Source organism: Nicotiana tomentosiformis, chromosome 8, assembly GCF_000390325.3.
Source record: "Nicotiana tomentosiformis chromosome 8, ASM39032v3, whole genome shotgun sequence".
Classification (NCBI taxonomy): domain Eukaryota; kingdom Viridiplantae; phylum Streptophyta; class Magnoliopsida; order Solanales; family Solanaceae; genus Nicotiana; species Nicotiana tomentosiformis.
The window spans coordinates 66,256,947-66,271,514 of NC_090819.1; positions in this window are offsets into that span (position 1 = coordinate 66,256,947).

Genomic DNA, 14,568 nt, shown 5'->3' on the forward strand with positions numbered 1-14,568 from the left:
ATGGAGATTTGATTATACCCCGAGTATCCATCTAGAAAGCAAAAGTGGGACTTCCTAGCCAATCTATCTAGCATTCGATCAATGAACGGCAAAGGAAAGTGGTCTTTTCGGGTGGCCTTGTTCAATCTTCTGTAGTCCATAAAAATTCTCCATCCCGTGACTGTTCTTGTTGATATCAACTCATTGTTCTTGTTTTGCACTACAATCATCCTACCTTTCTTAGGCACACATTGGACTGGGCTGATCCAGTTGCTGTCGGAGATGGGGAAAATGATCCCCGCATCTAACCATTTTATCACCTCCTTTTTCACAACTTCCTTCATGTTGGGGTTCATCCTTCTTTGATGTTATTTGGAAGGTTTGTGGCCATCTTCCAGTAGAATCTTATGCATATAGAAGGCCGAGCGGATACCCTTAATGTCTGCAATGGTCCAACCAATTGCAGTTTTATACTCACTCAATACCTGCAAAAGCTGTTCTTTCTGCACATCTAACAAACCAGATGAGATAATAATAGGTAAAGTTGAGTTAGGCCCAAGAAAGCATACCTGAGGTGAGGTGATAGCGACTTCAGTTCCAACTTTGGTGGCTCTTCTATCGATGGCTTAGCTAGAGAAATTTTTCTTTCTTCTAAGTGCAAAGGCTCAAATTCGAGCTCTCTTTTCCAAAACCCTTGGCCTTCAAGAGCCAAAACCCACTCTGCCAAATCATCTCCATTTACTTCATCTAAGTTCATGAGACAGGCTGCTAGAGGGTCTTTAGAGTTCAAGGTCTCATCTTCCTCCTCGAAAATTACATCCACGGCTTCTATTAGAGAGCAGTTAGAAAATCCAATTGGTCGTCGTATAGATTTCTGCACGTTGAATGCTATTTCTTCATCATTTAGTCTCATTTTGAGCTCTCCAGTTTAACAGTCAATTAAAGCTCTCCCTGTGGCCAAGAATGGTCTTCCCAAAATTATGGGAATCTCCTCGTCAACCCGACAGTCTAGAATGACAAAATTTGTTGGGAACACAAACTTCCCAACCTGTACTAATACATCATCAAGGATACCAGAGGGCCTCTTCACTTTTCGGTCGGCTAGCTGTAGTAATATGGACGTGGGTCTAGCTCTTCCAATGCCTAACCTTTTGTAAATAACCAAGGGCATCAAGTTTATGCTTTCCCCCAAATCACACAATGCTTTAGCAAAAGCATAGCTTCCTATCATGGATGGGGTTGTGAAACTCCCTGGGTCTGACAACTTCTCAGCTATTGGTCTCGTCACGACTGCACTATAAGTCTGTGTCAATGTAACAGTGGACATGTCTTGGAAGTCAAATTTGCGAGACATTAAATCTTTCATCATTTTGGCATACCTAGGCATCTCCCACAACGCATCAATCAGTGGAATGTTCACCTGTATTTGTTTCAGCATCTCCATGAATTTCTTATATTGCTCGTCCTTTTGATATTTGGCCAATCTCTGTGGGAATGGTGCTGGAGGTCGCTTCTTTCTTGTGATTTGAGTTTATCTTGCTCAGGCACTGCTTCTACTATCGTTTCTTGTGCTACCTCAGTCTCCTTCGCAACCTCTTTTTCTTTGCTTGTGCTCTCTTTTGCATGTTGTATCATCACCTCAGTTAACCCTGTTGAATCATCTATCTCAATGGGTACTGGCACAAGTGTTTCCGTAGGTCGGCTTTCGCGAGCAATTTCTTGCTCCAGATCTAGGTCTCTACTATTTCTTAGACTCACTGCCATAAGCTGTTTTGGGCCCTAATCTTTTGGATTGACTTGTGTGTTTGCAGGTAACGTCCTTTGGGGACGATTGTTTAGAGCCCTAGAAATCTGTCCTAATTGAATCTCAATACCCTTTATCGCTGATTCATGTGAGTCCACTCTCTCTTGCATTTTTCCAGTGGACCCAATTAATTGTTACTGTCCAGCATTACCTTAAGTTCAGCAAACCCATCATCTTGTCTTATAATCTATTGTTGTTGAGGTTGTTGATAAGCCAGTTGCTGATTTTGCTGGTTGTAACCCTGTTGCCTTTGATAAGGCACCACTTGACCCTGTGGTCGCATAGCTCCAGGATTTTTGCTGTTATTGTACTGCTGTTATGCTGGTCTATATTGTTGATTCTGTTGTCCCCAATTCTGACTACCTTGCCTCTGTCCCCCATAGTTAGGGGTGTTCATAGTTCGGTTTAGATCGGTTTTTCCCCCAAAAAAACCAAACCATGTAAGTCGGTTTTTAAAATATTGGAACAAAACCAAACCAAACCAATTAAGTCGGTTTTTTATCGATTCGGTTTTTGTCGGATTTTCATTTTTTTCCGGTTATTTATCAGGTTTTTCTTAAAAATTAGACATACACTAGCAAACACATATTCTGGTGACTACATTTTCAACGTAACTCTATCAAATCAATTGCTCTTTGAGAAATATATCATCTACCAAGATATATTAATGGTAATTGAATCAAATAGCGATGAATACTTAAAGTACTCATTTAAAACCGAATATTTTTAACATGAAATAAATTTTTTTACCTAGCAAAAGAAAACTACCAATCAAACTAGAATGTAAAGGTAAAGAATTAGATTATTATAATAGTAAAGGACTAGACTAAAAATATAAACGACTAATATGTACCATAAAATTTTAGAAACTTTATATAAAAATATACATATATATATATATATAGGTGTAATAATAAATTTAAATAGCTACTTCTATAGTCGGTTTGGTTCGGATTTTTTCGATTATTTTTTTATTAAAACCAAAACCAAACCAAATTTGATCGATTTTTAAAATTCAAAACCAAAACCAAACAAAACCTAAAATATATCGGTTCTTTTGGTCGGTTTGGTTTGGTTTTTTGGGTTTTTATGAACACCCCTACCCATAGTTGGCTACATAGTTCATATCTTCCTGATAGTGCTGGTTGTCACCTTCTGCACTCTACGAGCATACATAAGGTTGGTTAATGCATGGTGTACATAAACCCCCATTAGTTGCGTCAACTATGTGTACCTGCTGCTTCTGGCCTAATTCATCGATCTTTTGGGTTAGGATACTCATTTGCATCATTAGAATGGCTATATTTTCAGCTCTGGAGTTGTTTGGGTCCAAAGCCACTAAGTGAACTACAGGATTGGTCGTAGAGTCTCTTGTCATCCATCCGGACTACTCCGTCATCCATGCCTGGTTCGATTTGTTCTGTTGAGTTTTGTTGTTGCTTGCCCTTCTTGTTTGCACGATTCAGTGCCTTGAAAACTTTCTCAGGATCTGATAATACTTCGAATAATTCACCTGTTCTTGAGGAGTTTCTAGGCATGCACCTGTAGCACCCAATACTACAAACGTTAGAATTTCAATGTATTTGGTTTAAAATGAAGAAAATTGACTACACTAAGAGTTCTAGCAATTCTTTTAGCTGCAATTAATAACACCATTAATTCCCCGGCAACGACGCTAAAATTTGATCACGCCCAACTATGCCTTATAAAAAGGACTAAGCGGTCGTTGCAAATATATTCCGTTTATAAGTTTGGAGTCGAATACCACATGGAATTAACCTATCAAACACAGCTACTAGACTCGCACAAATCACGCAATCAATCTTCAGAAATATTTAAGTAACAATTTAGATGTTTACTAACTAAATATTACGTAATGAAAATGCAACAATTAATAACTAACTATTAAGGGGTTGTAGACAAGTTGTGGAATGATCTAAGGTTCTGATTTCCCCTATTGTCAGAATCTTTTTCGCTACGTTTTCTATAAATTTGCCTAAATCTTCTCTATCGATCATGAGCACTCTGACTGTCGTAACTCTCTCCTGAGTAATTACCACAATTTACTAGAAATATTCTCTCGAATTATACTAGCTGGCATTAAGTACGGCTCACTCGGATCGCACCAAGGTTTCGTTATCCCTAATCCTACATTTAAACTCTTCGTATTGATCCCTCATATATATTAGGAATAATGTTGTTCAACAACTACCTAAATATGCACTCTCTCCCGAGTCATGCATACTAAATAGGCACAGCCAATTGTGGGCCCTTCAATCAACCACAATAATATTATTGTTGAACAAATAGAGAAAATACTATGGCAAATCTATATTAACGTAACAAGAAAATTATCCTTCAATAGGTTCCATCAAAACCTTAGATTATGAGTTTAGCTACTCATACTCATAGTAACAATATCCAAAATATTTTGCATAATTAAATTACAAAGTAAGGATAAAGGGGTATAGAAATCGATGAGTCTAGCTCCCAACGATTGTTCCACGAGCTATCCTTGCCTCCGGTTGCCAAGCAACTCTCAAAAGTGGTGTTTTAGGTCTATTTATATGTGTGTGAAAAGACCTAAACACGTAGGCCAAGTCCTAGTCAAACCAGGAGACGAAATAAGCCTTCAAAGTTCGGAATGTGCGCGCCTCAGACCTGGCCTCGCGAGGCTTCACGCGAGCTGAAGCTCGCCCCAGACCTGGCGTCGCCAGCTTCAACGCCTGGTGGATCTCGTGTTACCCCTCGCCTAGCCTGCTCCCACGAGAGCTAAAAGGCTCGCCCAACCTGCTCTAATGCCCATTTTAGGCCTGGCTTCGCTAGCTTTCTTATTTGTAGGCTGCTCACTTCTTTCTTTCTTCTTTTCAACTGTTTTCGAGCACACTTTAGACTTTAAGTATTCCTTTTGCTCTACTTTCATCTCCAATTCACCTATACATAAAATAGACTCCATTATGCGCAATTAAAGTGTAGTTTATCATTAAAGCATATAAAATGTAAGAAAAATAATGTACTAAAATACGGAATTATAGCCACACATTATATATATATTATGAACAATTTTAGTTACTTTTGTAAATAAAAAAATCTATTAAAAAACTAGACAAGAAAATTATAATCTAAAATTCAATTCAAAAACTACACAGTGTTACAAAATAAATACCAAAAGAAAATATAGAAGATTACCTCTCATATCTCTCTACCTACTCCATTCTCTCCCCAAAACCAAGATATATATATATATATATATGTGTGTGTGTGTGTGTGTGTGTGTGAGAGAGAGAGAGAGAGAGAGAGAGAGAGAGATTCCTTAATTGTCAAAAAATTTATTTAAACACCTAAATTAAATAAAGGTTGTGTCTATTGAACACTGAAGTCGACCTAAACTGTGTTTATTAAATACACATTGCTAACATGCCATAGAGTGTGTATTACACTAAATTATATCATGCGAAAGCAGGGGCGACTCTAAAGGCTAAGCGTGAGGCCATTGCCTTAGGCCCTAAAATTTGAAGGCCCCAAATTTACTTTAAACTCTTATTATTATTATAAAGAAAAGTTCTACAGTATGTTTTTTTAATTATTTGAGGTTATTTATATCAGTAAGTTCATAAATTATGATAATCTTCTCATTCATTAATTAGTATATTTGTTTCACTCTTAAATTTTAATTTTATCTTTTTTATATAAGAATTAAGTTATATATATCGATAACATAATAAATTTCTTTTACAATCTTCTCTGAAACTGCATAAACACAAAAACATTCATGCACCAGTTTTCTTTTAGTGTAATTCAACATATTATATTAGGTTATTTACAATTTATTTTAGATATTCACCAATAAGTGCTACTAATTAATAGAGTCAACTACAAACTATCATTTAAATTGATCAAAAGGAGTAAATATTTTTGGCACCGTCAATGCTCAAAACTTAAGCTATTACGTTATGTACGTTTATTTCTTTTTATTTATTTATTTATTGTGATGATAGCCAAATCAAAAATTTTACTTTGAGTTCTGGACCTCAACATCCGATAATTCACCATTTTATTCTTTGTGCTCTTCTTCCTAGTGTTTTTAGATTCGCTATTTTTTGTCTTAAATGATTAATTTATTGTTTAGAAAGCAAATTTTGTTGTTAGTGTAAAAGATTCAATAAAATAGATTTAAGGGCCTCTTAATATGGTTTCGTCTTTGGCCATAAGATCCGTTGAGCCGCCCCTATGTGAAAGCAAGGGCAGATTTGTAGGCAAATACATGGGGCACGTGAACCCATGGTCTTTCCGTCAAACTAGGTATTTTATGTACATACTTTTTAGAATTGGTCTAGTATTATCTGCTGGCACTCATGCTCTAAAGAGACTAAATGGTGAAATTGATTGACTATTGAGTTATTTACCTAGAGGACCAAGGATCAAATCCACTTCATACTTTCTTTTTTATCATTTTTTAGTGGTGCACCCATATTATAAAAATCCTAGAACCGCATCTATGTTAAAGATCCAATTGTTTTTCTTTCTATCTTCTTTTTTCTCTCTCTATCCCCACCACCCAATCAAGAATTTATCAAAATTACACCTTTTGGTGAAGTAAGGTAGTGGTTATGGTCTTACGGTGATAGTAAATAAAGAAGATGGTAAGGATTGTGGCGGTTGCACTGGTGGTAGCAGCCGATAAATGAATAAGATGGTGAACAATGATGGGTGCAGTGGAGGGTGAACCAAGAAGACAATGTGGAGAAAAATAGTTGTCTACCATATATGGAGAACCTTTTTTGGTATTAATTGCCATGTGTCATTTTGTGATTCAATTTTTTATGTCACCATGTGTGGGAATTACACACTGTATTTTTATGAAAAATTGATAGTTGTGTGTCTAATAGGCACAGTTGGATCGTATAACGACCTGACCAGTTGTTTTGAGCATTTACATTCAGTTCAGCAATTTAAAGTCTTGATTAGATTCATATGATATATTATGACTTGTGTGAATCGTCAGTTTTGGTTTTCAGGTGATTTGAAATTGATTTGGAAGGATGATTCTCAACTAGGAAGCTTTAAATTGGAAGAGTTGACCAAGTTTGACTTTTTAGTATTTGATCTTGGTTGGGAGTTTTGATGGTTCCGTTAGGTCCGGATGGTAATTTTGGACTTGGGCGTATGCCCGGATTTGCATTTGGATATTTCTAGAAGGTTTCAACACTAATTTGCAAAAATTAGAAATTTGAAGGTTTGGAATGTTCATAAGTTTGACCGAGAGTTGACTTTGATGATATCGAATTTGAATTGTGGTTTCGCGAATTGGAATAGCTTTGTTATGTCATTTGGGACTTGTGTACAAAATTTGAGTTCATTCCGAGTTGATTGGATGTGGTTCGGCGCGAGTTTCGAAAGTGAAAAGTTCAAAAGTTTATTAAGTTCGAATTGAGGCACGATTCATGGTTTTGACATTGTTATGCGTGATTTGAGGCCTCGAATAGGTCCGTGTTTTGTTATGGAACTTGTTGGCATGTTTTGACGGGGCTATGAGGGGCTCGGGCGTGTTTCAGATTGATTTTGGACCATATTTCTTCATGTTTTAATTGTTGGTTTCTGATGCCTCGATTGTCCTTCACGATCGCGAAGATGGGTATGCGACTGCGTAGAGGAAATTTGGAGCTAGGCACTTTCTTCATCGCGGTCGCGACTCGAAGAACGCGTTCGCATAGTTAGGAGAGCTTGAGAACCGCGTTCGCGGATGAGGAATTGCGATCGCATAGTGTTGAGACTGGGCAGCTGAGAGCTGGAGAATTCTTCAACGCGATCGCGTTATATGGGTCATGTTCGCGGATCTTTGACGTCTGTGGTCATCGCGTTTGCGTGGCTAGTATCGCGAATGCGTATTGCATTTTGGCGGTAGTGGCTTTTGTTCTTCGCAATCGCGAAAGTTGTTCCGCGATCGCATAGAGTATTTCTGGGGCAGTGCATTTTTCCTCTTCGCGATCGCGATTGTAACGACCCGATCGGTCGTTTTGAGCTCTATCACGTCATTCGACGATTTGAGGCCTTGAGTAGCTTCACATCATGTATTATGACTTGTGCGCGTGGTCTGATTTGAATTTCGGGAAGTTCAGAGTTGATTCGAATGGAAAATTCTAATTTCGGAAGCTTTAAGTTGGAAGAAGTGACTAAGGTTTTACTTTTGAGTAAACGACCTCGGAACAGGATTTGAAGGGTCCAATAGGTTTGTATGATGATTTCGGACTTGGGCTTATGTTTGGGTTGAGTATCGGGTGGTCCAGGAGCATTTCAACGCTTAATAGAGAAAGTTGGCATTTTGAAGGTTTTAGAATGTCATAAGTTTGGTTTGAAGTGGATTTTGATGTTATCAACGTCCGTTTGAGGTTCCGAGTCTTGGAATAGGTTCGTATTGTGATTTATGACATGTACGCAAAGTTTGGCGTCATTCCGGGATGTTTAACTATAATTCGGATGCGTTCGACGAAGTTTGAAGGTTGGAAAAATGAAAGAAAGGTTTTGGCCGTCGATTCGTAATTTTGATGTTGCTTGATGTGATTTGAGGCTTCGACTAAGTCCGTATCGCATTTTGGGATGTGTTGGTACGTTTGGATGGGGTCCTGGGGGCCTCGGATTTGAAAATGGATTGGAATTCGGATTTGAGGAGATGCTGTTGCTGCTGAAGACTGGTGTAATCGTACCTGCGGAAGGGGTGGCCGTAGGTGTGGTCACGCAGGTGGGTAGGACTCATCGCATGTGCGATTTTTGTGGAGGAGGTCTGGGGGCGCAGGTGCAAGGAAACTTCTGCACCTGCGAAGTTGCAGATGCGGAGAAGAGATCGCATAAGCGGAGGTTGGCCACGAAGGCCTGGGTCGCAGGAGCGGAGTTGGTCACGCAGGTGCGTGAGCGCAGAAGCACTTGTGGTCCACAGAAGTGGAAGCGCAAATGCGCTACTTGGGGCGCATAAGTAAGGGTTGCTGACTTGAGTTGGAGTCCCACCTGTGATGGAGTTTCTGCAGGTGCGGAGCCACAGAAGCGGCTAGTTGACTGCAGGTGCGAAGGTCGCTGGGCAGTGAGGTGCTTTTAATCCGAAGACTTAGCCCATTTCTCTCATTTTTACATTTGGTTGGGAGATTTTTAGAGCTTTTGGAGGGAATATTTTTATCATCTATGTCAAGGTAAGTAATTTCCGCATATTGCAAGTTAAATACATGGTTTATATATGGATTTAAACATGAAAATTAGTAGAAATTTGGGATTTTGGTAGAAAATATAGAATTTGGTAGTTTTGGATTTTTACAACGAAATTGGACGTGGAATTTGGGATAAATCATATATTTGAGTTCGTAACTTTACGGGTAATGTGAATCTTCAACAATATTCGGAATCCGGGCACGTGGGCCTGAGGGTTGACTTTATTGACTTTTCGAACGAAGTTGATAATTATTATAAATTGATTAATTATAAGCATTGGAGTATATTTTGATCGATTTGCCCATTGTTTGACTAGTTTCGGATCGTTCGGCTTTGAATTGAAGAGTTAGGGAGGCATTGGAGCCGGTTATGGAACTTCGGAGCAAGGTAAGTCTGCTGTCTAACCCTATGATGGGGAAATTTACCCTGTAGGTGTTATATTCTTATGTGCTACATGTTGTGGGAGCTACGCACGTATGAGGTGACAGGTGTCCGTGCGTATGCTAGAATTCCTGATTATGTCCGGGTAGACTTAGGTTCATGCTATGCTATAATTGTACTATTTGAGTTATCTTTGCTCGTTTAAATTCCTTTATTTCACGTTACGACCTGAGACTAGACTTGCATAGGGTGATAGAATCGCTATTGTAGAGATGTGACGAGCTACTTGATAATCCGCAGAATAGTTTGTGCTTCCCCTATGAATTTCTCGTGCGTTGTGCGTTTTCATTGAAAAGCTTCTTTACATTTATAACTCACACGTATTTTCGTGAGTGGGGTCAAGGACCCGTTAAGCTTCATATTCTCATGGGAGCGGGTCGATCACCTCGTTAGTATAATAGATGCATCTATGGTTCGTGTCGTTTGACCCTCGGCAGTGCACACATTATTATGGGATCGGACCGTATGCCTCGACATTTCTATTACTACTCTTATGGGATCTGGCCGTTCGCCTCGGCAGCGTCGTGCGTAATATTTGGCAAGAAGCCATCGTATCCGTGAGTTTTCCTGATTTGAGTTGTGATGATCTATCTGGTGGGGACCATTTTCAATATATATACTCTGGTTGAGGAGGTGACCAATAATTGAGGACTTGCGTTAACTGTTTAGAGGAGGATCATACTACGTGCTTAAATTTGTTTATGTAACACCCCGGAAAAATTTCAAACTACTTAAGTATAAGGCCTGGTAAAATTTGCGAAGAAAATAATGTTTCATGGTGCCGGACTAGGCTTACGTGTTAGAGGATTATAGAAAATAATGTTCCATTATGCAACCGCATAATCACTCTGCGGGCCGCATAATGGCCGCAAAAGTGAGCAGGAGAGGGCCATTCTAGAAGCAGCTATGCGATTGACTATGCGACTGCATAACTGTTATGCGGTGCATTATACGACCGCATAACAGTTATGCGGACCGCATAGACAGGCAGTTCTTTTGGCTATTTTGTAACCAATTATGTGACCGGTATGCGGTCCACATATCGGTTATGCGATCGCATACCTTGCTCTGGAGCTCCATTTTTAGGTTTTTAAAACCCGATCCAATTTCGTTTAATACACTCTTTGGGCCATTTTAGAGCTATAATCTGACATTTTAGAGGGAGAGAGAGTGTCCTAGAGTGAGAAGGTGTTCTTCAATAATTGTTCTTCAATTCTTGCTCAAGTTTTGGAAGATTAAGAAGGGAAGCTCACTAGGTCTTCATCCTAGAGGTAAGATTCTACACCCTAAACTCTAATTTTGAAATCATCTGCAAATGGGTAACTAGCAAGATAATTTTTGGGCATGAGAGTTGATTATTTTACATGCATATGATATCAAGGGGTGTAGGAAGATTGTTGAACTAATCATGGTAAAGATTGGGTAGTGGGATGATGGAATCCTCCATAAAACGACCTTGAAACCTTGTGCACACCTACTGTTTGATAAAATGCTCAAATGAGCTAGAACCATGACCATCTTCCTAATTTTGGTTTAATTTGTTATATTTCTAAAATAGATTGAATTTGCTAAAAATTCTTGAACATTTAGAGTGTAAGGAAGCTCAAGTGAGGTATGTTGGCTAAACTCTTCTTTAAGAATTGGAATTCCCAATATCCTTGTAAGTTCCGAGATGTTGATTATAAATGGAGTATTCCGATAAGTTTTGAGATGAAGATATATGCTCAATTCGTGTTTCAAATGCTCTTATCATATTGCATTATAAATTGAGGATGTGTCCCAAACTATGGATTATGTAACCACATGTTATAATTTCTAGTCGTGATTTATGTTAAAGTTATTATGCCAAGTTGTGTAGAGATTGTGATTGTGATACACCTCCACCCGCATACATTGGGTGAGGCGGCATGACCGCTTTGTGTGGGGATTAGGGTATAGAGATTGTGATTGTGATACACCTCCACCCGCATATATATTGGGGTGAGGCGGCCTGACCGCTTTGTGTAGGGATTATGGTATTGGGGACTGCACCTCCACCCGCATACATTGGGGTGAGGCGGCATAGGCGCTTTGTGTTGGTATTGGTATCGTTGATACATTTCAACCTGTAAACACTGGGGTGAGGCGACATAGCCGCTTGTGTAGGTTCTTGGTACTGTGGTTATACATCTACCCGCATACATTGGGGTGAGGCGGCAGGGCCGCTTGAGTAGAGTTGTGGTATTGTACATACACCTCCACCTACATACATCAGATGAGGCGGCGGGGCCGCTTTGTGTGAAGATGCTTACAAAGGATCTCATCTTAAATCCTATAAATGTTATTGATAGCTCTTAATAAGCTTGCTCTGGTTTAATTGGTTATCTATATTATACTATTGCTGCATTGGTTCAACATATTCATCTTGTATTTATGAATTCTTAAATTTGTGTTTAGTTTTCATACTAGTACTATTCGACGGTACTAACGTCCCTTTTGCCGGGGGCGCTGCATCTTTAAATGGATGCAGGTAGTTCCACAGCAGGAGATATTGATCAGTGATAGCAGTACACCTTCTTCCCAGCTGACTTGGTGAGCCCTACTTCATCACGGGGTCATGTATCTTTTGTTCATTGTGTATTCTGTTTGAGGTATAGTCGGGGCTTTATTGCCGGCATTATCATTGTATTCATCTTTATCTATAGAGTCTCTGTAGACATAGTGTGGGTTGTGTATTAGCAATGGGAAAGACAAACTATGCTATGTTGTGGTTGTATTACTTGTCCATTTGAGACTTTAAAAATGGTAAAACTTATGGTAAGAAATTGGTAATTGCAGACATGGCCACTTTATTGTTTAATTAAGGGAAACATACATTCTCTTTATTCATGAATGAGTTTGGGTAGAAGGAATCTAGTAGGCTTGCTCGGTCGGGTTCACTCGATTGAGTGTCGGTCGCGCTCCTCGGTTTTGGGGCGTGACAAACTTGGTATCAAAGCCTAAGGTTTTAAAGTATCCTAGGATGTCTCGGAGCCGTGTCTAGTAGAGTCCTTATTATCGGTGTGTTGTCGACCACATCTATAATTAGGATGCTACATGGGAATTTAGGAATAATACCCTTCTTTCATGTTCTTGATCGTGCGATAAAGCTGGTTGTAAGATTGTTCCTCCTTTAACTCCTGCGTTGCTCTAATTTTCAGTACATGGCATCTTAGAAGAAGGCAAGAACTGGCCAAAGAGCCAATGTCACCCCAGGAGTGACAGTTGACCCTATAATTGATGATGCGGGTGAGCACCCGAGGAGTGAGAATATTCCTCCAGTTACTACACTGCCTGACTCTACTACAACTGATCAGACAGCACCTGTCCCTACACCTACAGAAGGTGCAACGGTTCCTCCAACTGATATTACAGTTCCACTTCCATCTTCCGATTTTGGTGTGCCTGATATTGATATTAGGGGACCATACAAATGTTGACACAGTTAGTGGCTTCTCAGGCCGAGAGAACGAGTGTTGGGCTTACTTCTTCCAGTCATCCAGGGGAATCTGCTAGTTCCAGGGTGAACAAGTTTCTTCAGTTAGATTCTCCAGTGTTTACGGGTACTGATCCCGAGGAGGACCCCCAGGACTTCATTGATGAGATGTACAAAACTCTCTGGGTTATGTATGCTACAGAGACGGAGGGAGTAGAGTTGACTTCCTACCGCTTGAAAGGGGTGGCCTATTCTTGGTTTGAGTTGTGGGAGGAATCCCGTGAGGAGGGAAGCCCTCCGGCAAGGTGGGGTGAGTTCACAAATGCCTTTATGGATCATTTGTTGCCTGCCGAAACTAAGGCAGCTCGTGCTGCTGAGTTTGAAAGCCTAAAGCAGGGTAGTATGAATGTGTGGGAGTACCATATAGAGTTTGCGCGCCTGTCCAAGTATGCTATTCATATGTTGCCTACTATGGAGGCTAGAGTGCGCCGGTTTGTACATGGCCTTAGCCCCTTAGTTATCAATGAGGCCTCTACAGCTGCCTTGAATTCCGATATGAACTATGGTAAGATGGTGGCATTTGCTCAAGCCACAAAGACCCGCAAATTAAAGAATAGAATGGAGCGTCAGAGTAGCAGTAAGGACCGGTCTACGGGTAACTTTGGTGGTTCTTCCGGTGGTGGTGGTGGTAGGTCGGCGTTTAAGGGAGCGTCATTAGGACCATCCCAATCATTCACCCAGTCTTCGATGGGTGCACAATCATCTGAACCCAGTCAGGGAAACAGAGGACCCCACCAGTAGGGTCGGCCCGATAGAAGGTTTCAGCAGCGGAGGCTTCCATGCCCTAAGTATGGGAGGATTCACTTGGGTCCTGCTTCATGGACCTACCAGTATGCTATGGGTATGGTGGGAGGGGTCACATTCAGAGAGATTGCTGCTCATCCCGCCGAAATATGGGCAGAGGTGCGGCACAACCAGCTAATTCTGCAGCTACTACATCCACATCACCTCCAGCTCGAGGCACCCCAGCACCCGTAGAGCGTGGTGCAGCTAGGGGTGGTGCACAGAATTCGGGAGGACTCAGCAGATTTTATGCTATGCGGAGACGTTGGGAATTAGAGGCTTCTCCAGATGTTGTCATAGGTATATTGACTGTCCAATCTCATGATGTATATGCTCTTATTGATCCCGGTTCCACTTTGTCATATGTCACACCTTATGTTGCTATGTAATTTGGAATAAAACCAGAACAGCTTTATGAGCCGTTCTCTGTATCTACTCCGGTTAGTGAGTCTATTTTGGCCGCGCGGGTTTATAGGGATTGTGTTGTCACATTGCATGGTCGAGATACCGTGGCTGATCTTATTGAATTGAGAATAGTCGATTTTGATGTGATAATGGGGATGGATTGGCTTTATTCATGTTTTGCCAAGCTTGATCGCCGAACTAGGGCTGTTAGGTTTGAATTTTCAAATGAGCCAGTTATTGAGTGGAAGGGTGATGATGTGGTGCCAAAGGGTAGGTGTATTTCCTACCTTAAGGCCACAAAGATGATCAACAAGGGATGTATTTACCATTTGGTCCGGGTTACAGACACCGATGCTGAGGCACCTACACTTAAGTCCGTGCTTGTTGTGAATGAATTTTCAGGAGTATTTCCGGATGAACTCCCTGCGATTCCACCAGACAGGGA